The sequence below is a fragment of the Oreochromis aureus genome, linkage group 7 (assembly GCF_013358895.1).
Source record: "Oreochromis aureus strain Israel breed Guangdong linkage group 7, ZZ_aureus, whole genome shotgun sequence".
NCBI classification, from domain to species: domain Eukaryota; kingdom Metazoa; phylum Chordata; class Actinopteri; order Cichliformes; family Cichlidae; genus Oreochromis; species Oreochromis aureus.
In genome coordinates, this window is record NC_052948.1 from 10291835 (window position 1) to 10316263 (window position 24429).

Here is a 24429-nt window from a genome sequence, read left to right on the forward strand (position 1 = left end):
GTACATCATTTGGATTCATACCCTGTTCCACTTGTTTGTGTAAATGCTGATATGACTATCTGTCACTCCACTCAATATCATTATGATTAATGTATGCTGTCCCACATATTCAGTTAACAGATCTGTAAGTCTTCATGGCAGATGCTGCCAGCAGTTTAATAAAAATGCAAAAATAAGCATGATTTTTGTTTTTGAGTTTAGCTGCATACACGAGGATCCGAGACATTGTGCATGAAAGTCTCATAGAGAGATTTAGCATTCAGATGAGTCACGAGATGATCACTGCTGCATTCACACACGCACACGCATATGCTGACATACTACGCGCCAAAAAAGGATCTTCTACTCTACACTAAAGACATGTATTTTTACTGGGTTTTCCTGTGGCTGTAATGCTTTTAAAATCCATTATAAACAACATTTGTCTTGTTGAAAAATGATACAAATGTGTATCCAAAAGAAGACTTGCAGAGGGGTTGTAAATAGTATCTACAGACATTGTGAAACACACACATGCAGTATTGCATACTTAGACTGAACTTTTTCATTTTGTTGGATTTACTTTCCAGCAGTATCTTATAGTGAACACAGCAAGCTGTCTCAGATATACACGCTTACACACAAATATATATAAAGTATATGCCTGGAGCATGCAATTACCTGTGTGTATGTGAATGACTGGTGGCAGTGTCATCATGATGGCTAGAGGATATTAGCCCCAGCAGGAGCGGCAGACATCTCACTGCTGCCATAGGGCTGTCTAACAGTGCAGAAAATAAAGGCTGGGAAACTCATTAAGACTCATTTACAATGTGTTGCTACAGAGTGCTCTAATTTAGACATGAAACTGACTTCAGATCTGCTCCTGTGCTTGCATGCAAAATATATTCATGCCAAAACCCAGCATTAACCACAAATCATCCATTTGCTACTTTGACTGCAGACGTTAGAAGAAGAAGAATCTCTGTAAACACATTTGGCATGTAAATTAATAAATCTGTAGGCAATGGACAAGATTCTTTGCATCTGATTTAAATTTGCAGTCCGAGTGCTATTGACCATAAGGTTGCAGCAGGCTTTGGTTGCATATAGGTAAATGGTGCATGATATACCAAAAGAGGGGTGGCAATTGCTGAAATGCATTAGATAAACACTGAATATTTCTGACAACAATATAGCTTTGACTTGCAGACAGGAAAAGAAATCTGAGCTTGATGTCCACTGGCTATAATGGAATGCCCTGAGACTACACAAACTAGCCAGTGGGATCCCAGGTTTGCAGAATATATAAAAACAAGAAGAATATATATTCTCAGAATTATTGTTTCTGGGTAGTTTAACTATCCACCATACTGCATATCTGCCATATAAAAGTTGATAAGGTTCAGTATTTGTATGTCTTATTGAAGAGGTATTTACTTTTTTAATAAACTGGTGCACATATAAATGCTAATTATCCAGATGTCTTTCTATTCATTTTCTTAACCACATATCCAGTTCAGGGTTGTGGGAGGGCTGGAGCCCAGCTGTCACAGGACCAGAGGGAAGGTACACCCTGGACAGGTCGCGAGTCTGCCACAGGGCTGACATGTTAATCATCGTGTTTATATGAGATTTTGCAAATTAATAAATTAAAACAAAAGAAAGCTTGGTGAAAAGTAAAAAGTACTTTACAAATACATAAAAATATAAAAGAAAATGTTCGCTCAAGATAAACTTCTGTTTGCCATTAAAAGCATCTAAGCAGTGACTCTCACTAGTAAATAAAAGCAATCCCATCAGCAATCCCATCTTAACCATCTATTCCACATTCAGGACCAATATTTACTGCAACCAATAAATCATATCTTCTATTCACACTGGCTCACCTGGTGCACCACAGTAACTGGCTTGTTTAACTTGATAAGTGAAGAGGCCACCTTAAGGCTGTGATTTGAAATTGTACCCCCAAGGCTCTATGCCACAGTTCACACATATCCTTTACCCAGTGCGTGCACACAAACACACACACACACACTCACCAGAACATGAACAAATGCTTTCTGAGTTATATATGGTTTGTCATCTGTGAGATTAAGCATGCAGAAAATGATTTATTACCTACTTTGGTAAACTTGTGAAGGCAATCCACATGTTTGTTTGTGTGAATACAGGATGTAAATGCCTACATGTCTGACTTTATATGTGGTCACCTGAAAGTTGTTTCAGTTTGTGTGTGTACATACACACACATATATATATATACACATATATACATACATACATATATACATATACATATACATATACATATAGTCTGCATCAGGTGTGGAGGAACCAATATCAGGTGTGGAGGAACCAGGACACACTGTTGAGAAGAGGGCTACTGGAACTAGAAGGCATAAGTGGGAAACAGAGCTGGGGGCTGTTACTTGCTACTATGCAAGTAACCCTAGCGGAAGAGGATGTGGGACCTCTGGAATCTTTGATGCCCAGCATCCAGTCTGATGACAAGCAACTAAACGGAGTGCTCAGTGCAGTGACCACCCAGCTAGGCAAGTAGCTCCCAGGACAACATCCGAGATCTTTGTCCAGAAGACCGTAGTCCTAGGAACATACGTATTTCATTTTGGTAAAAGTCAAATTAAGATCAAGGTCAAACAGAATGTGAAAATGTGTCTAAATTTTATATTACCCACAATTTTTATATTGATCTTCAAACTTCACAAAAATATACTAAGCCTTGGGGGACATGAGTAATTACGTTGGCTAAGCATTTGACCTTGACCTTCATTGTTAGCACCCAAGATCAAAGTTGACCTGGAAATTTTTTTTTTAAAGAAACCATAAAGAGTAATATATCATATGAAAGGGCATAGGGAGAGCTGTACAACACACATTTTATTTTTTTTAACAGGAAGCTCTACAACATCCCAGTGATGCCAGAGAGCACAGCTCCCCCTCGAAGGTGAGCTGCGCTCTCTGGGTGCTCTTGTTAGTAGGTGTGCTTATTTGCATTTACTCTTGTATATTTGTCTGCTATTGTTGTCTATCACTGAATGCATAGGATTTGTATTTTATTGGGGTTTTTTTAGGATTGACACACAAATCTTGGACAAAGCTTTTCACAAGATGCATAGGAAATCACAAATACTGTAGCGTTAAACAAATCAAAGCACATGTAGAATTATTCATCAAAATGTTACCAAGATATACAAAGTATAAATAGCCATAGCTGACTTGGTGGCTTACAAAGTTTTGTGAAGCAAGAAAGCAGCTTGGGTTTCATTACAGAGACAAACACTTTCCCATACTTTCTAATATTATGGGGGGAAAAAACTAAAAAAAACTAACATTGTGGTGAAGCTGGTTTCTTCTGTTAGAAGAAGAGACATGCAGGGGCATAGAAAATAAAGCCTTGTCCTGTGAGATAACGTCAGTCCTTACAGACACACACACACACACACACATATAGACACACATCTGTCATTTGAGACATTTAGAAAGAGAGCAGAGAGAGCAGCAGCTTTTGGAATTAACATTTAGTGCATTGTGGTGGTACCTGTAAGGTTCTGTCAAGAGATGAGTTAAGTTTTCTCTGCACCATCATTGCCTCTCCTCAGCATCTTTGAATAGAACAGCACACCAAATTGGACACACATAATTACACATATACACACACTGGAACATATGGTCTCATATGGTCTGTAGCCTGGTTATGTTTCCGCTGATTAGGAAAGGGAGCTGAAATTAAAGGAAGATGAGAAGAAAGGTGGAGAGAAGAACTAAAGTCCAGAGAGAAAAATTAAACAGTTAGAGTGCTTAATTCTTTTTTTTTATTATATTTTTTTAAGGTTTGAAATGGTACCAAGGGAAAGTTTCATGCCAGAGTAATTGTCTTCCTCTTTTGTTAGTCCAACTTGCTATTTTAATATATGAACAACTAAGCGTGTGTATGAGTAAGTGTCTGCTTGTAAGAGTGTGTGCATATCCTTTGTGCACATGCAGAGAAAGCTGTAAATGGAGTTCTTGGGCATGTGTCTGTGTGTGTGATTTTTGTGTGGCTAGGAGTATTATCCATAACACTGCAGGGCAATTTGAGTCCCTGAAGGGCACTCTGTGTTGTGAAAGAGCAGAAAAGCTCTGCCTTTGCCAAGCTCTCACCTGGACAGCTCTTCAAAGCACTCCTCTCAGAGCAGCCATCCTGGAGCGACTGGCATGGGCAGAAATAGCAGCGCGATGGAAGGAGAAATGTGACCAGTTCCAACCAAGGCAACCACTTAAAAAAAAGTAGGGGGGCTGATAATGGCAAACCTAGAAATTCATTCAGTGTCCCTATCTGCTCTGTACTTAAGATCACCTGAAATGAGAGCATGCTGCATGATGTTTTAATCATTTCATTATAGCTCTAGTTGCAGCTTATTAAAAGTTTTCTCACTGACAGTATGTGCTGCAATGTTGTGACACAGAAAATAATGGAGAAGGAATGGAGAGGAAGAATAAGGGAAGAACCAGGCAAAGGAAGTCTACTTCAGTTGAGAGGTTTGTAATTAGTGAAAGTGATAATTAACCAAATGGGAGATTAATGGACAAGGATAAAATGATTTCTGCGCTATTTAAAGCATGCATGCACAAGCATATATCAAAATCGCATGCTACATAATACTCAGTAGGAGGTAAACTATAAATACATGTGGAAGACAGAACAACATGCCTTACCTCAGAGTAAACCAAAGATGAGAAGAAGTTTTGATATCGCAGAGCTGCCCTGGTTTAGATGACTCTTGATAGCCAGGGATGGATCACCTCATTAAAGAATCATCTTTTTTTTTTTATCAAATCTCAAAATTAAATATTAAAACATGTGATAATGAACTGGTCTGCCTGCCTTACTGCTGTCAGAAGACAAGACAGATAAGACACACTTCTATGAGTACAGGCATACAAGCACCATTAGTTGATTTAAAGGAGTAAGTCTGCCTCTTATTCATTATAGAGCACCTTTGCCACCTTCGTTCCTGCCAAGTGCTAGTGAGTTTTATCAGCACTCACTGTGGGCATATCTCACTCTATACTCTCTCAGCCTGACATCCTTAAGGAAGCAGCCTTTTATAATTTTGGATGCTAGAACCCTGTTATTATCCTAATGCTCATTCTGTGATTTTCAGCACTTACATGTGTGAGTCTATAATTTTATAATTTGGTGGGGACGTACATCTGTTTAGACAGTCACATAATGGAGACTCGCCTTCCTTTTGGGAGCAGATAATAAATCCTCATTATGTAAATCACCAAACAGAGGTGAGGTACAGGTTAGGATTAGTCTCTAAGAAATAAATGTAAGTTCACATAATACTCTCTTAAGTGATAATAAATAGAATAAACACACAAGTAAACATGTGTATCTACGTTCTTATCTTCTATAAGAACTTTAGGTACTGACAGAAAGAACAAGATTGCAAATACAAGTCATTCCTCTCCTTTGGTCTCAAAACACAGATACCTCAGATATGTCACCTATGGTTATGCATGTGGTGAAAGAATTAAATCATTGATGCAAGTTAAAGAGGTAGGGGGAGTTGCTTGGTCATCTTTAAGGATCTCAGAGCTGCTGCTCCTCCAGAACTAAAGGAGCCAGTTGAGGTGGTTTGGGCATTTTACTAGGACACCTCTTAGATGAGGTGTTTCTGGCATATCTTACTGAGAGCAGCCCAGGAGGCCAGATCCATTATACACTAGACACATGATGTGACAGTGGTGGACTGGGAATAACTTGGCATCTCGAGGAAGAATGGGAGGAGGTGGCTGGTGAGACATAGGCTTGGGCATCTCTGCAAAAACTACTGCTCCTGCAACCCAGACCCAGAAACAAGAAAGATGATGGATAGATGGATGAGCCCCCTTAATTTTATGGTCTATCTAAGCTTCAGATTTCTGCCCTCAGATATATCAGTGCCAGTGCTCCTCTGCTGTTTTAACCTCTCTGACATCCAACCCATACAACTGTATGCTCTGAGAGGCACAATTACTTATCAACCCTCAATTTATGTTTATTAATTTTAAAAAGCATAACTTTTTCTATCTTTAAACTTTATGTTTAGGACCACTAAAATGAAAATGCTCAATTTCAAGAATTGAATATTTTTAATGAGGAAAGCCAGAAAGTAAGACTCTCGGGATGATGCAGGCACCAAACTTCAATAACTAATTGTATGGTATCAGTAGCATTGGAACTTCCAAAGGAAACCCCTAGTGTAATCCCCTCTGTGATTTTTTTGTAACAAACTAATGTAATACATTGCTATAATAAATCCAGTAATCACATTAGATGTACTAATCTGTTATTACTTGCATTAGTCTGCAGAAATCTGCATGTGGGGTTGATATTTAAACAAATCATCAATCATGTTCTTTCACTCATTTTAAGCTCCTTATTGCATAATATTTAGATGCTGTACCACAGGGGTTTCTCAACTTTTGGGATAAACAAAGCATTTCTCCTTTTCTTTCAGGGTGGCTGTGGTTCAGGAGATAGGTGGTCTATCAATTGGAAAGTCAGCAGAGCGATTCCTGACTATTCTGCATGTTGAAGTATTGGGCAAGTTACTGAATCTCGAGTCGCCCTTGATGCAGCCATTGAAATTGTGAGTGTGCACATGAAAAACTGTATGAGTGTTCCTATGTGTGGGTGAATGGCTTGTACTAAAAAGTGCTTTGAGTGTTCATTTAGAGTAGAAAAGCCCTGTACAAGTACCTGTCCATTTACTATTCTTCTTCTGTTCCTGTCAACTCACCTGGAGGGAGAAGAAAAATAGAATAGCAATCTGCATCTTTTGAGGAATAGAGATATTCTCTTTATATTTGTTGCATGAAAGGGAAAAAACTGTAGTGGAAAACTGCAAACTCCACCCACACCTACATCAACTCCTAGCAAAGTAACTAGAATATTAAGTTAAGTAGCAGAGGGGGTTATTAATTAGTTTTAGCTACTTTGTTGTTAATTAAATTAATAACACGTGCACTAGAGGAGCAACAATGAAACAAAGCAGGAATCATTTTTCACTCTGTTTTTTCCTGATTGTTTTTTTTTTTCCACTAGTTTTGCATTTGGCTAGGGTCAGTGTCACTACTAGTAGCATGAGGCAATACCTGGACATTTCTGAGGTTGCACAGGTGGTCTAACTCCTACTGGCACATCAATACCTGCCATTGCCAGAAGGTTTTTGTGTCTAGCACAGTCTCAAGAGCATGGAAGAGATTCTAGGAGACAGGCAGTTCATCTACAACAGCTGGACAGGCCTATAGAAGTCCTTCACCTATTGATTGCTATGTCAGTTGAAGTGAATTGAATTGATTCAAGTTGAATTATGTTAATGCTTGAACACTAAGTAGAGGATGCATTTAGCCTAAAATTTTATACAGTTACCTGTGACAGTGCATCTTCAGCCATTATGTAGACCAGTGGTTCCCAAACTTTTTTTGCTGGGCCCCCCTTTGTTTTGCAAGAAAAATGTTCGCCCCCCCGCCCCTTTCTCGCACGCACACGCACAAACACATCCTCCAAACACACACAGCCATATTTTGCTCCATTGCGGTTTATTTCACACCTCAAACATTTAGTAAACAATTGAGCAAATGCGCCACGTTATTGTTTACATGAGATGAATTGCAGAATGACAGATAGAGACAAAATGCTGTTAATCTGACTATCTGCAGATTTTAAACGCTTACATATACACACGCAGTTACTGTCCCTCCATTTAGAAAGGCAGAGGCATCACGGTGTAATTATTTTACATGTAGTTGTTTTTTTCCTGTGTAATAATATTCAACATTGCTATTAATACATTTTTCAAAAAATGCCTCTCTGTGCAAAATGGGTTCAAAAACATAAAAAACTGTGGGATACTGTTTGTCTGTGATTTAGACAGAGGGAACAAATCATGGCAGGATCGGCCTGATGTTATTTGTATCCCGCTGTAACTTTACTGTATAAAGAGCTAACATCTCCAAAATGTCAGGAGTAGTTAGTCATTACAACAAGTGTTTGTGAACTAAAAATCAAGAATGTGGGATACTGTTTGTCCGTGATTTGGAGAGCCCAGCGCGTGCTCCCGATGCAGGGAAAACCAATGCTGCAGGGAAGACCTACCTTGGCACTTGTGCAGGTGAAACCAAAGGGCAGATATGCTTCATACTATTTTCTAGTCTTTGGCTTAGAATGAAGTTGGTTTGGAAACATATTCAGCGATGCTTTGAGCCCATAATGCTTCATCTCCTGCTTTGCGTTTGTGTGGGCACCCCGTGCTAGCAGTGTCCAACCGTTGTTTGTTTGTTTTTTCCCGCTTTTCATACCACGCCCCCCCTGCAATGGCTCTGCGCCCCCCCTAGGGGGCGGGCCCCACACTTTGGGAAGGTCTGGACTTGCCCAAAGGTAATCTAACAGGTAGTGTAACAAATTACTTTCTGTAAGTAGTAAGCGATTAATGTAATTAATACAATTCTTTTTTGAGTAGCACTACCAAGCCTTATAGAAAATACTGTGTCCTACCTTAATTTTTTTACACTGTTTTATGCTCCAAGTCACCTTTTTCATTAAGAAAACAGAGACATCAAGTTTCGTTCCTATCATGACGGGCTTAAAGTATTTATAGTAGCTCTTATGCCACATTCATGCTACATACAGCTTAGAAAAACAGTACAATCATTTTGTATTTAAGTATCTGAGCCACCCTCTGAGGCAAAGCTATGTATTTGTGTCCCACTTCCAATTTGCAGCTGTGATATAGTGTGAGAAAAATTAGAACGAGTGCCACAAAACAGAGGGTAAAATGTGTGGGAAAGTGGTAGCAGACAGGTGTAGCTGCATGATTTTTTGTTTTAAAGTGGAACCTTGTGTAGGAAAAATAAAAGGAGAAAGACAAAATACACACGCATGCAATCACACACATACAAATAAACACACCCCTCTTCTCCCCGCCCACTCCTCCCATCTCCCACACCCAGACACATGCACATACACTAAGAAGAACAGAGAGAAGAGCACACAGCACCGCCACACTTTTATGACCCACAAGTCCAGTGGTCCAGATAAATTGCATAATATCTTATCTTTTAGTATGCACTAAAAACTGGTCCCACAAACTTGAATACCACCGAAGTCATTTTTTGTGCCTAAAACTAACAAGAAGTGTCAGAAAATGACTTTATCTTTAAAACACATATAATATTAGCGGTTTTGGACGTAAGTGGCAAGTTTTATCTTCCTTACAAAAAGAACAGCATATCAGGAAGCACAGACTGTAATTCTAAAAAAAAAAAAAAATCAGATTGTTTTTTAATCTGGAGGATTTACACCAAAGTGTGAATCAGTCCTGCAGCCTTTCAATTTTAAAGACAGGAAGGCCAGACTCTCCAAAAGATATACTAAAAAATACTGCAGACTGCAATATCCCGGCCACAATATTAATAAAAAACTGCACCAGTTGAGGGCTGACAGAGTTCAAAGTGTTTGCTCAACAAAATTAGGATTCAAAAATGAAGATCTAAAAAAATTCTGTAACACTGGCTTTAGCTTTAAAACTACAACTGTGGTAACACTTCTTTGATCACCAGTTAAGACAGTTAAGAAAAGAAATAGTCTGTTTGTTTCCAACTGTCTCCAGCATCCAAAATCCTGTTAAAATTTGCATGCACTATTTGTTTGTTTATATGGAAACAAAAACCTAACTAAATTGTAGTTGAATCACGAGTTAATTGCATTATAAGTAATTGAATAAGTAGGTAATTGAACATATCTGCATCCTGTGTCAGAGTCTTTGACTTACATTGATTTGGCCTCTTCTTCTATCATCTATGCACTCTTATTGTCAGAATGTTGCTGCAGATCGCCTCATATCATTAATCAATTATTCACCAGTAGCCTGTTAATGTTTAATGAGTGAGGCTGCTGCGGTCAATTACTAATGAATTGTGGTCGTGGTGAGAAAGCTCAGAGGATAGGCCAAATCAGATACTATACACAGTCTGTGTGTGTGTTTGTATACATATACCTGAAAACACTCACTGCTTCCATTGGCGATTGTATGTGTAAATTACATTTTTGTAAATTACACAATAATACTAAAATTAAAAGTAATTAAGGGTCATTATTTATTTGCATTTTGTTTGTTTTGTTTTTGTTTATTCCCCTCTGTGTTTGTTTGTTTGTTTCTAGGTTGGGGTTTTTCTTATATTGATTTCTTTGATTATATATTCTTCACTATATGATTTTTTTTAGAAAAACAGATACTTTTTGGCAGTTTGTTCATTTATTTGTTTTTATGAACTGTCATAAGGCTGTGATTGCACCAGGCTGAGGAAGTAATTACAGACACCATTCTCCCCAACATTTTCCAATCCCTCCCGAGGCATTCCCAGGCTATATATCAACTCCTTTCGACACAAAGAAGCAGCAGGTATACCCCAGAGGTTGAGCCATGTCACACTGTTCTGCAATCTAAATATTTTGGTCAACACTAAGAGCTCATGACCAGAGGTGAGGTTTTTGACTTCCAGCTGAGCTCCCACTTCATCACAAGAGTCCTTTTGTTGCCTGGAGTGAACAATACACCCTGCTCCAGCAGGAAACCACTGCCTCAGACTTGGAGGTGCTAACTCTCATGAAACTCAACTTCAAACAGTCCCAAATGGGAAGTGAAGCCTGTGATCTAACAAAACTAAAAGAAGCATATCAACTGCAAAAAGCAGAGGCTGGACTGGACACACTTATCATCCCAACTTTGCCTTGAAATTCTGTTCATAAATCTATGCGTATATGAAATATGAATGAAAATAGGATCTCAACAAGGGGTCCTCATACTCCATTATAGTGTTGAACCCAGTGTACAATTACTTAGGGGACATGGCCATAAGCCAACTCAAATCCATAAAACCGTTTAGATTGGAAATGATTCATATTGCCCCTCCAAGTGACAGCCTCCTTTTCAGCACCTTGGAATAAAGTTTTTTGGGGGAGGCTGAACAGTACGATACTCTGTTAGTAAACCCTCAGTCCACTAACCATTTCTACACAGATACCATCCCCAGCCTCCATGTGACACTGAAAAGGTGTGGCAGTATGTAGGGATGTAGTGATTCCAATCCCATTATCAATATCACTTATCAGTTCTCTTATCTATCCTCATTGGGTTCTCTTTGGTTCTGCTTTGAGAGTCACCACCACCGCTAAACAACATATCAAAGACATTACATTAGTGCAAATTAACTGCATGCTGTGTGATCAATTGTTTGTGCACGTTGTGTGCATTCATCCAGCTTCAACATCACTCTGGATCCTTCACTAGCTTAGCATTAGCATGCAATCTGTGCAGGTGCTTGCAATGACCGAAAGTTGATAATGCAGTTGTTTCTGTCCTGGATACAGTTTCTACTTCACTATCACACTCTTGTCTTTTTGTGCAGTAAAAATAAAAAATAAAATCCACACTCTAGACTGCGCCACTAATTTCCTCCCCTGCACACAAACTGAAATCGGCTGATTGTAGCGCAAGTTCAGCTGATAAGTGGAACTGATAGGTAAGCAGACTAAAAATTACAAGCGATTGAACTAACAAGAACCAGTTCTCTGGAAAAAAGCTAGTTCTTGGTTCCATCCCCAATTATATCGATCACCATGGATGCCAGGATGGGCTCTGGGGTAGCTTGAACTGTAAAGCTAACAACCAGCAAACAGGGGGACCTTGGTATTTTAATAGCATTAGAAAGCAATAAACCATAAAACACAATGAGAAAAACAGTGGGAAAAAGAAACACAGACTACAATTCTTGTTTTTGCTCTTCACTCTTTTTTCTCTATTAGAAATTTACATATTTGCATAGCAGCAAATAATGTTTAGATGTAAAACTTGGCAGACTGAGGCTGTGCCAGGTGAGTCACTGTTCAGTGACAAAGTATTCAGTACAAAGTTTTTTTTGCGTTTATGTGTGTATGGAGGGGGGTGACTGATGAGCAGACGAACATGAGACAGGTCAGTGCACGTCCTGTGAAGTGTTTTTGGCCCACAGTCTGTTGGCCATGCCTCTGTAACCAGGATAATTAGAGCCCAACCCCCTGTTAGGAGCCATAAACAGCCAAAAACAACATTAACCATTTGATACACAATCCCAAACTCACACATTATTATCTATTCATCTAAAACAAATTTAGGGCAAATTTGATATGCGTCTTAATTTCCAAATATGAACATTGTTTTCGAATGCCAGCTACACACTGGCAGACTTGTGTGGAGTAGCGACTGTGACAGCATCTAGTCTGAACAGACCATTCCAGTGTTTTGAGCCTTAGCAAGAGAAGACAATGTTATCAAGGAAGTATTCAAACCAAACAAAAAAACCTGGGTTACAGGGTTTTGGTTGTTTTTTGTAATGCATGTTTACAAAAAATGTGAACTACAGTCATGTGTAAAAGAATGTCTACATTTTTAGGGTTTTATATATGAGAACTTAGCAGGTTCTAAAATTGCAACATCAGGTACAGACCACCTCAGATGAACAAAATCATGTAATTATTTATTAAAAAAATTTAAGCCAAAATGTGTAAGTGTGTAATGTGTGAAAAACTAAGTTGCATATCTATCTGGGAACTGTTATGAGGCAATCGCCAAAGAAATTGAACTCCATCATTCTACAGTAACAGAGATTATTTACTTTTTCTTATTATTATATTGTTCATTTATTATTATTCACAATAATCCATGTTTTTCAAGCAGAAAACATTTTAGACAGCTGCCAATCTTCCCGGGAGTGGACATCGCACCATGTTAAATGATACAGTCAGTACTTGTACAGTTAGCCTTGTTTGAAGCCTCTTCTCTCTACAAAGAACATGGCAACATGCTTAAGTTTGCAGCAACACATCTGAATAAACAGACACACTTAACAACACTAACCATAAGACTCAATTTAAAAAATATACTTTTTTAATGTCAGACAGAAATTTCCCTAATAGCCTCGAGCTTTAAGTTTTTAGGAGTTCTTTTGTCCACTTGGCAACATCACAAGTGACCACACTGACCAAAGCAAATGTACGCTTGTGTTTATAACTAGCCCGGTTGTCTGACCAACACTGGGCACACTTCTAAGCACACTCGCTCCTCTGTGTGAAGCTCCATCCATCACGAGGCCAAGACAGGACAGAAGACCATGGGAAATGAAGCATGGTTAATTCTATTAGCGCATGGACACAAACAATCTGTGGGGAATCAAAGAAGAAGGAAACATAATCCCAGCGGAACCATTTCCTGCTGCATGAGCTGGAGCAATTCACCATGATAAGGCAAAACGTTAAATTCCTCTACAAATACACATAACAGTATGAGGTAGTTTCATACAGTGACGTTCAGGATGTCCACATTTGCCATCTATCTCATTCATTTCTCTCTCTCTCTCTCTCTCTCTCTGTTGCTCTCTTCCTCTCTCGATTTCTTTCTTTCTTTCTTTTTTCTTTCTTTCTTTCTTTTTTTTTTGACTCTGCTGTCTGTGGGGAAAGGCCTGCCACAAAGCTCTCAAGCTGAGTGACCCTTATGGGACAAAGCTGGCTTTCTAGGCTTTTTGCATATATGCATGCCATCCAGACAATGAGGCCTTTATTAGAGTAGCCAGCATCTCCGAGCTGGAACGGCAGGGATGAGGAATGGAAGTCCGAGAAAGCTGTGACTGACACTGGGCACAAGTGAGAGTGTGTGCATTTCCCACCTCTTTCCCATGCATGTGTGTTTCACAGAGGTGTGAAGTGGATGCTCTTACCCTTTCTTCTTCAGTTAACTAAGAAATCTCTTCTCAACCAAAGCTTAATCTCAGAGTTTTCTGATGCCAGGTAACATCATGCATTGCATGTATGGAAAAACGTCCAAGCTAGTTAGAAACTTCCCTGTCATAAATCTCCATATAAAACAGGCAAAACAACATGCTGTGGCCTTTAGCTGCAATCACAAACAGCTCTGAGCAAGCCCTCAGACAGGCTATCTCTATGCACTTGACTAACTTTACAATACAAAAATCAAGCCTTAGTCGAATGAGTGCCTGTGTTCGAGTGTGTGTGTGTGTGTGTGCATTGTACTACGTATTTCTGTGTGTATTGGTGTTGAGTAGAGAAAGAGGACGCTGTGTGACTCAATCATGCGTGAAGAGTATTTTCTGTTCAATAGGGGCTGCACACTTGCATACTTGCATTCTAATGACTCCATATGCATAATTGTACTAGTACAGATACTCAGATGCGTACGTGTGTACACATAAACACACACCTATACCTACGCACACACTACTGAATGCCACCTTCTGTTGTTCTCCTGATGGGAAATACACAGGTAAGAGAGACTGACACCTAACTTGTGAAAAATATCATGCATCCTGTTAGTGTGACGCATGATGTAAACTTCTAGTCACATCTCCAGGGTTGGATGCCCTTCTCTTCTAATATGCCTGAGCTATCTGAAGCATGGGCTGCATGTTTAGTGCTGTTCTTCATGCTGACAAAATTGACTGTAATAATGTGTTTTAAACATTAATAGAGTCTGCATAAAATTTAAAAAAGGGGTAAGGATTTTTATCGATACACCACTGCTTATGTGTTTTGAGCCGGGCTACAAGGACAGATGAATGCGAACAAATTCTGTGTCACTCTGCACCTTTACACACATAAAACATCTATTTTGGAGCAGCACACACACACACACCTCTCTTCTCACTCTCTCACTCTCTGTCTTCACTCACTGAAGCTGGAGTTGTTGTTCTGAGTGGTAAACATGTGCTAAAGGGGGGGGTGAGTGGCTAAGTTTTCTTTTTATCCAATAAAAATGTCTCCTTGCCAGATCGATTGTTGTTGCTAGGAGACTGAAGCATCCTTTGGCAAGGGGCTTCAGCTCTGCTCGTCTGTTGTTTCACTCTCTCTCTCTCTCTCTCTCTCCCTCTCTCACTTACTCTCTCTTCTCTCGTGCACGCGCGCTCACGGGCACACACACACACACACACACAGCCACGGAGCTGGCGCGCAGAGCAGTGGCGCCCATCCTCTCTCTCAGTGCGACTCCTCCGAGGGATCAGGAGTAGACTAAGTCAAACTTCCAGCAGCTTGAGATTTGTGCGCAACCTTTCAAGGATCGAAGCCGTCAAGGTAGGTCAAATCTCACACATTCCTGACTGGTAGGCAGTGGTTGTCAGAGTGCAGTGAAAGAATTGACAGTCCGGGAGCGTTCAAGCGCGCGTCAGCCAATCCTACTGTAGGGAGCAATTTGCTTTGAACTTTGCGCAGGATTTAAAAAGCCAGTTGTACTGCATAAACGTGCTTGTTGTTTCCTTTCAGTCACGTTCAGTAACTGTGGGTTGTGTCAGCGGGGGAAAAATGGTTGCTAATCTCTGCAGCAGATGCACGATAAAGATACAGAAGGTGAAACAAAGACTATCTGCAGTTGCGTATTTCACTCCGCGCGGAGAAGTTATTTGGGTTCAGACAAACCGCACTGAGGCATGTCCCTCGGCTTTAGGCTTCCCAGGGAAGGATGGGCGGGTAGTCTTTGAAAAGAGGCATACAGGTGGATCCGATATCTGGATCTGGTTATTGTTTATCAGTGTTACTTTCCGTTTGCATCTAAGGATCCACTTCACACCTTGCGCTAGAGGAAAGGCAAGTGGACCTGCACTAAAGGTAGAACCAACAAAATGGGAATGTCCACATTAGTTGCTGTCTATGAGCTATACTGGCTTTAACTAGCAATCTTATATTTCTCACTAACAAGCAGAGGGGTAAAACAACTTAGTGGATAACTGGATAAACATATTGATTCATATAGCCAAACCCACATGTTATTACTGGCCATTTCTTTTTAATCTTCTGCGCTCTACTAGAAAAACAACTGCAAATTACAGTTTTATAAACAGTGAAAAATCATGGCCCGTGTCCGAATTCATGTAGAGCAGGTGCGTTTTTATAAGCCCCAAGAGAGAGGTTGTAATTAGCTTTAATATATTAGGGGTCTATAATGTGCTGTCTTTTAAAAATAAACATAAAAACAAAAACAATGCATTTTAGGTGTGTGTATTTTTCGTGTTTAATTCTTACTGGTGTACCCATTCAGGTGCATTTTGGACACACTTCAGAAAAGATATCATTCCTGCCCCACACCACCCATGCTGAAGCATGCATCAATGTGTTGATTAGTCAGTGAAAGACTTTTGGTTACTCTTAATCAATTTTAACCAAAATTGTCATATTTTACTAAAATGATATGCAGTAGATAAGGATAAAATAATGTTTATGTTATAATGGAGTTACAGTATTGAAGTGGGAACTACTAGATGAATATATAGAATTTTACCAAACCATGATCAAATGTCTATTTGTGATAATCGTATACTGTGTTTTTTAACTGTATTAGAAATGCAATATCCAAATGATAAGGTTACTAAATGAAGAGCAATGAGAATTTTTAAATTAACTTTGTTGCTCAATTAGATACGAGTGTATTTCCTCCACGTGAACATGTTATCATTGCTTGTGTAAAATGACAGCTACATGCTTTTTCAGAATAATATATATGAATATAAAATATTCATGTTTCTATGACTATGGATTTTTATGTATATTGTAAAAATGTAATATTTGATTAACTAGGCTGAGATGAGATGTCCTTATTGATATAAAGCAACATCTCTGAGTGTAAATTCTTTGTGAAACTTGTTGCATAACTAAGTTTAATTTCACAATTGTACAGAGAGTTCGCACATCAATAACTCTCTCTGCATGTGCGTGCGAGGATGACAACTATAGGTGGGGATGTAGTGACATGTTAAGACTTTAACTTATGTTTACATGCTTATGTGTAAATGTATTTATGTGCGTTCTTCTGTGTCAGGAGATGTTAATCTGTGGGTAAGGCAGCTGAAAATTTCTCCTGCTGAATGGATGTATTTTGTTATCAAATGTGCTTACAAGCTTCTGATTGTGATTTTGATTTGTTTGTATGTACTATATATGTAGAAATGGTCATGTATATTCCACACACTACACCTAACTGAACTGGACGTACTACAGAACCTCATCATTAGCTGCTGTAGAGCAGTTCACAGTGTGTGTATGTGCATGCTTGTGTTGTAACATAGATTCTGACTTTAGAAGAAATGCTGACCACTACATATTATGGGATGATGTTTTCTGTCATGCGATGACAAGTTGACTTTATTAGTTTATATATTTTTCTTATAAATCAGGCGTATTAGCCAAAGTCCTTTTTCTAGAGCCATAAATGAGAGATTATGATGAGAATTTATGTTGTAGTCAGTTCTTTGAGCTTTTATAGGACATTTAAAAAGTTTTATTATTCATGGGGCACAGTGGCAGTTAATAGCAGTTAAATCCAAAAGCAACTTGTGTAAAAGAAATATAACAAAGTACCCATAGAAATTTTTAGAACGCCACCTATATCATGACCTCTTTTCTGCAGCTATAGCCATACGTGCTGTGGGGAGCTCTAACATCCTGAAATGCACCTGCTCAACAGCTTGACAGGATTGTGCGTGACAGCTGAGACGGAGGTGTGTTTAATCATAAGTTGGTGACTATATGTTACCAATGGCAGGATGTACATTAACTGCTGAGAAAAAAAGGAGAGAGGAAAAGGGGAATTTTGCTGCAAGAGTGTTTTTTAAGACATTATATATTTTTGTTATATTCAATTAAAAGTCACCCACTGCTAACAAGGAACAAACTTTTTTTTTTTTTTTACAGAAACCTCTAATAGGAGGTGATTTCAGGACATTTGAATTATTTTGGATGAAGTATTTGTATTTCATCTGACGAGAATATACTGGAACCATAACACAGGCATCAGGAAAGCTTGAATTTGGGATGTTGGTATTTTACTAAATCTTATCAAGGCATACAGTACATATTGAACAGAACATCTGTTAAGCAGTGGCTTTGGGACTGTGGGATTTTAGAAAGCAATATGGATATTCCATGTAGTGTTATTTATTTCTTTATTTATCTATGTGACTAATGTCCTAGCCAGTTAAAAGCGTAACATAATTTTACAGAGTATAAAAGGATGAGAACATTTAAAGAACTATCAAAACTGAGCAAAATTTAATAGACAAGGAGGAAAATATACAAATATTTTTGCATGATTTAGAACTATTTGAAACAATCACATTATATAATTATCATTTGAAATATTGCTGAGATGTGTGTGTAGCTCCAGTGAAGAGGATTAAGTGTGACTAACTGGAGTATAAATAATTTTGAATAATTTTTTTTATTTAATCGTTTGTGCATATGTTAAAAATCTCGTTTGTATGTTACACTTTTTAAAAGGATATTTTCATGTTAAAATGTTTGATGAAGCATAGGTCACTAAAACTGAAGCATAGAAAAAGATGACACTGACAGTGAATTACCAGCTTTTGCTCCTATTTTATGGCAATATTCATTTAAACTGGTCAACAGTGTCTCCATACTTTTGATGCCCAGGTGTTTCTGAGGACAGCAGAGTGCTTTTTTATGTCGCTGTCCTTGGTGCTGAATTTATTTTCTTCATGACTTGAAGTCTTTGTAGGCAGTCTCATACCTACAAGGCATAAATGAAATTAACATCACACGAGACTGTATTTTCACAATTGTTACGCTGATGTGGAATCATGACTTTTCCTCTTTTGTTCTGTTCTTTCTCTTTCTGGTTTCTTGTGTTCATCAACACTGAAGATGAGGGGATGAAAACATGGAATCTCAGTGTAAAGCCAAGACGAGTCTAACACAGTAAGCGGACAGGTAGGTCGATCAAAATGACAGTGACTTGTTTCATGCAAAGAACAAATGAACCACTTTGATGAACAAATATGGACATGAACTATGTTCTGTTTCTGCTTGCGTCAGTCTGCTCCATGTGTGTTATCCTGCATGGACATGTAGGTTAACAGCTGCCTCTAAATTGCTATAGGTATGAATGGTTATTTGTCTCTATGGGATGAATTTATGACCAGTGGCATTGCCACTCATTAAAAGAATAAGCGAGTGTCTATTGAAGTAATTAAATGCAATAACTTGCTGCTCCCCAACAGCCCAATATTTTGTTAAAGAAGGTATCATTCCATGAAGCCATATTTGCATTCAGCTTTATGTACTGTACCATCATAATAAGACAGCACTATCACTTTCATGGCAGCTTCATCGCAGAAACAAACAAACAAAAAAACACATGGAAGTTTATTCCAAATGAATAGATCTCCAGTTTCCCCACTTTAATTCTGCACATTGCTAACTTGCCACATCGGTGTCTGGGCTCACCTACTTGATTGTCTTGTTGGTTTTTTTAAACATGATATTTAAGAGTTTGGCTGTACCAAGGACTGATAATTTGAATATCATTCCTACACTGACTTCCAAAAGGCAGCATGTCTAAATTTCACAAAATGTTTATTTGGCATATTTTTTGGCTGTAAGACGGTTATTGACAAATAAAAATGATGGGACATAATGTTTATAAGAGTGACCTAAATTAAGGAATCCCAGAAAGCAGGAGAAAGCATCACAGAGAAAAAGTTACACTGGCATATTTGTATAAAGATTCTGGTTTTCTAGCATGTATCATTTTGGGGTTTTGTTTTTGTTTTTTTGTTAAATGGTTTCATTTTGTGGATAATTGCCGTTTTTAGTGATTCCATGTAGGGAGTAGTCATTAACACAAAAAATAGGTCCTTCATCCGTTCTCGAAGGCCTCCTGAAGTTCTTTCTTTGAAGGTTTTATCTTTTTTTTTTTTATAGAAACACTGTTGCTGTGCTCAACATGATCCTTTCACTGTTATGCTCCAGTGAGGAAACAGGGAAGTGTTTGGAAATCACTGCTGCTTCCCACAGCTCACCTCTCATCATTAACTACAGTCACAGCATACACTGAGCTGCGCACACACTTACCAGCATGCACGTGTATACACTGCGTGCACATTGCTATGTCTGTTCACTGACATCCCTTTTTCACTACATGCACGCATGCATACATATGCTCAGGGGATGAGGCAGTGAGCGAAAGGGCAGTGGGATGTACAGCTGTGATGGTGTGTCTCAGAGAGAGATCAGACTTGTTAATAAATTATGATCTTGAGCAGGGAAACTGTGTGTGTGAGAGAATGTGTGAAATGCATAGTGAGGGGTTGCTTCCTGGTCATGCAGTAGCAGCTATCGATACAAAACAAAAGTTACATGGTGCAGATGTCATGACATTTCCAGATGTTTTATTGCTGGATTACAACCTTTTTCATCTGATGCCAATTAAAGGTTGTTTTAACTGATAGCTGATAATACACAGCATAATAACCAGATGAAGATCCAGAACTGGGTTAGTGTTTGGAATGGGCAATTTGAAAATGGAAAAACAGCAGTACGAGTCATTATGTATGTAAATGTTAGTGTTTTATATTCCCTTTGGTAGTGTGATAGTGGCATGCAACTGAGTTTTTTATTACTTCTGTCTGTGAATATGTGATTTAAAATGGAGGGCATTCAGCTAATGGCTTTATCACTGTTTTAATTAAACCTGTGAGGAGCACACACAGTGTCAGTTTTCTTCTTTATCTCATGTCACTGGTCAGCAGTGTTTTATCAACTGGGATAGGTAAATGACTACTGCGTGAAATACCGAGTAGTTCTGCTTTCATTTGTATGTCATAACCAGGCAAAACTTCCAGTCACACACAGAATCGTCCAGTACTGTAAAGCGTCTCTTTCTCAGGTCTTGGTCACATTACAGTCATAGTAACCTTTCCTCCCCTGTTGCATCAGGTATAGTAACTACATTGTTCGTACAGTATTCACCCATATTGCACAAGTCAAACTCTCTCTATCCGACCACTCAGCGTTTCCTTGCTCACTGCTGTGCGGGCATCTGGCACACACCTGGGAACTGCATGAGAGCTGTGAATGTCATTGTGAAGTAATCAATAAATAATAGTAGGTGCAGCATAGTGCCATAAGTTGAAACTGTAGTTTGGACAATTGTGAATTTAGATTTAATTTTAAATATATTGCATAAATGTCTTCTGCAAAGCACAACAACTGAAAACTAGTATTACAACAGTGACAGCCACTTCATTAGGTACACCTCTTCAGCCACCCATGAATGCAGATACAGTGTCCAATCAGGCAATAACATGGCAGCAATGCAAAGCATTTAGGCATGCGGGCTTAGTCAAGATGACATAATGAAGTTCAAACCAAGCGTCAGCATGGGAAAGAAAAGTGAGTTAAGTGAGTTGAATGAGGCATGGTTGTCGGTGCCAGATCTGAGTATTTCAGAAAATGCTGATCTACTGGGATTTTCCCACATAACCATCTCTAGGGTTTACAAAGAAAAGAAAGACTATCCAGTGAGCAGCAGTTCTCATGATGAAAATGCCTCGTTGATGCTAGAGGTCAGAGGAGAATGGCCAGACTATGCTGAGGTGATAGGACAGCAACAGCAACTCATATAACCTCTAGCTGAAACCAACTACACAGAAATGCGTCTCTGACCACACAACGTATCGATCCTTAAAGCAGATGAGCTACAGCAGCAGAAGACTTCGCTGGATACCGCTCCTGTCAGCTAAGAACTGAGACTTTAATTTGCATAGGTGCACCAAAATTAAATAAAAAATGTTGCCTGATATGATGAGTCTTGATCTCTGCTGGGAGAAAATCTGCGAGGAATGTTTCAAGCACCAAATTAAGGCAGTTTTGCAGGCCAAAGGGGATCCAAGACCACAAGGAGCAAGGTGTACCTAAAGTGGTCTGTGTGCATATGCTTTATGGTTGTTGCCTACAAGTCAGCTTGTTTTTGAGCTTTTGTAATTTCTCACATATGACCCAATACACTTAATGTTGCACTAAGTACTTAAAAATTCTCCCTGCAGGTCTTATTTATATACATTTGTGCATATACTCTTTGAGTGGGTATGCATTTTGGGGGGGGGGGGGGTTTGTGTTGTTTGATATTGATAGTCACTCATAGTAAAAAAGTAAAAATAAAATCCTCCCTTGCTTTAAAACATAAAAATTAATATAATATTCACAGGTCTGAAAGACGAAACGGAGCTTTTTAATATAGTTAAATAAAGAGTTCCTGTTTAAATTCAGTCGACTGAACTTTTTGTGCTGATGTGGGAACAATGAATTTTACAATTACAATGATGAGGATTCCAGGGCTAATGTGGGAGGGCAAATCATAAACTTAGTACATCATTTAAATTCTAATAATTAGTGAGGAATGTCGGCGGTAATTGGTTTTTGCACATAACCACCTAACCGAAATCAAGCAAAGCCAACCAACATTTGCTCCTATCTGAAAGGCTTTTGTCTCTGTCCAACTCAATTAAATGTGCTCTTCTAACAGCCTCAGATAGCTTATACTGTGGTCAACACTCCATTACTCTCTACCTGTCTATTAAAGCTCTGTGCACCTCATGTATCGACCATGCTGACGACAGAGTGGCAAGCTGTGTGAACATGAATTAAGTAGGGTACCACAAGATCTGTGCCATGGTGAGTTAGACTGATGCGTCATGATGTCTCACAGGGTCATTACATGACAGTTAAGTTGATAGATGCAATCCACTGAGGAGTAATTCTACTTCTGACAGGTCCACTGCCTTTTATAGTGATAAACTGCAGGTCTGATGGATGCTTTCACACATTTCCCCACCCTTTTCTGTTTTTAGGTTGAACAGACATTCTTTAATGTTTAAATCATGCAGTCAGACGTGCTGGAGATCACAAAACCCAGGGAATGCACACATACAGAGACATCTGATTGAAACTTAGTGGGAAAGGATAAAATATTAATCGATTTTCAACACAATGTAGAATAATTTCTCAATTCTTTTTGTTTTATTTTTGTCAATTAAATGTAAAAGTTTCTCAGATGTTGGGTGACGTTGCTCTTTCTTTGCAATCAGCTATCAAAAACTCAAACATATTGGAGTTACAGTGATAAAACAGAGAAAAAACATAGAGAAATGTGCATATTTTATATGTTTGAACACCTTGTTTAACATTGTAACTTGACACGAGACTCGAGCGAAGCGGAGTTGAAATGAAATTAAAACTATTAATACAATTTCTGTCACTTAATGCATTTTCATGGTTAAGTTCAAACCATTTTGGAGGTCTCGCTGTACCGCAACTTACAAAAAACAGAGCGCTAAGCACTCCCACTGCAGACTTTTTGTGGTGCTCGAAGGTTAAAAGCTCTTTTAGTGGAGGATCCTTTTGGAGTACCCACTGCACATGAGAGCAAAGTCTAGCCTGTGTAGCTCTAAAGTGCTCTATACGGGTTAAACCTATTTTCATTATAAATTTACTTCCGAGTATGTAACAGAAGGAGGATTGTGCATTCTATTATGAAAAACCAGAGTTCAGAGGCTGTGTGGTTAATATTTGCAATTCAAGTTATCTCTAAGGTCCATTTCTATGTCATGTCTAACATGATACGACCTTTAACCTTGGAGCCTAATGGAGGTCAGAAATATACCGATTGATCAATACAGGAAGGCCGAGTTGAGTACCTGATTATTGATTTTAACTGGTAAATGGTAATAAAAGATGGCATACTAAGCAGAGCTATAAAATGCAGGTAAAATTTAGTTAATTTAAACTTATTTATAAGACTTTTTTTAAAAACCATGTAGATTTATGCGCTAATACTAAAGGGTTGGAGGGTTGTGCATCATGTCTTGCTCGTTGTTTGGTTGTTGTATTTTGTGAGATGTTTCTGTCCTATTTATGGATCATCAGTCTTTCCTGCCTAAAACGCACTTTGTAAATAATTAATGGTCACAGCCCATTGCACCCGTTACACTGTCAGAAGTCTAGGACACCAGTTCTACACTCATATGTACGCGCGCGCACACATACACACACACACACGCAGGTCATTGTTTTGTGAGTGGGAAAATAAAAAGTACACTTTTCACACAATTTGAAAAGGCTACGCCGCACCCCGACTTTAACAATTCATACACCTTGAATTCACATTCACTTAACAGTAGTAAGTACCACTGTTCTTACTTGGCTGTAAAAGATAAGAATGAGAAAGGAGAAAGAGATGGAAGGAGGCTGAAACACACAAAGCCACTGATGAATTAACTGATAAAGCTCTGACAGTGTGCGGCGTCTTCTAAGGGGTCTGTTGTTCAGCACACAGCAGCAAAGCTTCTGATGCTACATCCATTCTCTTTCTCTTAAAAAGGAAAGAAAGAAAGACCTCACTCACACACACACATACATACAGTGTCTTCTCATACTGTGAGATTCATGTCATTGGAGCAGCTTTCAGTTCTGTCAGATCTGTAATAGTCAGATAAACAGGCACATACACACACACACACAGTCAGTGGAAACACACAGGTTGTGGGGCTATCTCTCCT

At 38.8% G+C, this 24429-nt stretch overlaps 1 protein-coding gene across 1 annotated transcript in view; it reads left to right on the top strand.

Annotated features, from left to right (window-relative positions):
• Nucleotides 1–15097: 15097 nt before the first annotated feature.
• Nucleotides 15098–24429, top strand: part of grm3 (glutamate receptor, metabotropic 3) — a 39915-nt gene continuing 30583 nt past the window's right edge. The window contains exons 1-2 of the mRNA XM_039614480.1: nt 15098–15154; nt 18737–18802. The gene's annotated coding sequence lies outside the window, so the exon portion shown is untranslated. The remainder of the gene's footprint in view (nt 15155–18736; nt 18803–24429) is intronic.